The sequence below is a fragment of the Cyprinodon variegatus genome, unplaced genomic scaffold (assembly GCF_000732505.1).
Source record: "Cyprinodon variegatus isolate N-32 unplaced genomic scaffold, C_variegatus-1.0 Scaffold1058, whole genome shotgun sequence".
Classification (NCBI taxonomy): Eukaryota; Metazoa; Chordata; class Actinopteri; order Cyprinodontiformes; family Cyprinodontidae; genus Cyprinodon; species Cyprinodon variegatus.
This window is the reverse complement of record NW_015151511.1, coordinates 38,765-40,321: the sequence shown is the minus strand read 5'-3', so window position 1 is coordinate 40,321 and position 1,557 is coordinate 38,765.

The following is a 1,557-nucleotide window of genomic DNA, read 5'->3' as shown; positions in this document are numbered from 1 at the left end:
TTCTGGAGCATCACATTTGTGGGGTCAATTAAACACTAAAATTGCAAGAAAAAGAGAACTTTCATCTGAAACTCGACAGTCTATTCTTGTTCTTAGAAATGAAGGCTATTCCATGCGAGAAATTGCTAAGAAATTGAAAATTTCCTACAACAGTGTGTACTGCCCCTTTCTGGGGACAGCACAGACCGGCTACTGCGGGTACTATTTACTAAAGATGCCAGTTGGGGACCTGTGAGGCTTCTGTTTCTCAAACTAGAGACTCTCATGTACTTATCTTGTGCAACGCAGCCTCCCACTTCTTTTTCAACTCTGGTTAGAGCCTGTTTGTGCTGTGATTTTCCTTCAAAAATAAGGACATTTCAATGTGACCCCAAACTTTTGAACGGTAGTGTAAGGTGGGCTCTGGTTGATCTATGTTCTTGAGTCAACCACATTGTATGAATAAAACTGCCAGACTGATGCTTAATGTGTCTTCACAGTGTTGCTAGCTGTCAAAAATAAGTTGTGGTTTCACCATCACAAAATTTAAATGGCTTTAATTTAATGTATCTACCCAAAAAAGTACCTCTGTTGAGGGCTTTGAGCAGCTGTTGTCCTCATTTGTCTTCTGAAGATATGTGCCAGTCTTCAAAGCTGTCTTTGCTTTCTTTGGAACAGGAACAGTGGTTGGAGCATTGTAGAATTTCGAGTTTCCAGTTTGGGGTTTTGCTTTATCTCTCTTTGACCAATTCTCCTGTGCTTGACCTATGTCCTTCTGTTGCATTGGTTTTAGGAGTAACTGCTCAGGTAAATGATGACACATGATGTGTTCTTTATATCTACCCTGTAGAGAGGTAAACATTTTCCTGACAAAGCTCCCTGGCCTCAGTCTCCTCTGCTTTTTTAGAATAGAATGTTTCACTATTCCAAACCATTTCTCCACATGGCAGTTTGTGTCCCTTGTTTTGCTTGGGCCAAAAGTGTCCTCTTCTTTGTCAGATGAAAAGTAGGGTGTGGATGCTGTGTACAGTAATTTTGGTATGGCTGCAGTTTAAAATAGTGCCATTATTCATAAATATATGCTTATAACAACAAAGAAAAATTCTCTAAAAATAGAGTTTAGCATATATCCCCAAAGTAAGAGCTGTAGTATGATCCAAATGAGGTTATCTGTGTGTGCTACAAGTTTGCCCAACTGCAAGCTGACGCTCTGTTCCAGTACTCCGTTGTTGAACTTCTGAAGCTCCGACGCCATGTCGACGTCCTACAGCCTCCACATGGTTGCTCCATCCCCTCCGACATCGCCTTTCAGCCCAACCGGAGATACATCCACCGTGGATCGCGTGATTTGCTTTCGTAGGAACCCCGATCCCTAGCTGCGTCAAGCTGACACCCCACCCATGTCAAAAAACTCTGCAAATAGACTGAATGGTTAGTGCAACGTTAGTGCAGATTTGTGCAGAAAAAAATATTGTTTGTGCTACTTTTGTTTAAGAGATATTAAAGATTATTTTTTTAGGTCATCCAGAGGCGCGCGCCTTGTCATGAGAGAGGGGAGGATGACCTAAAAAAATAATC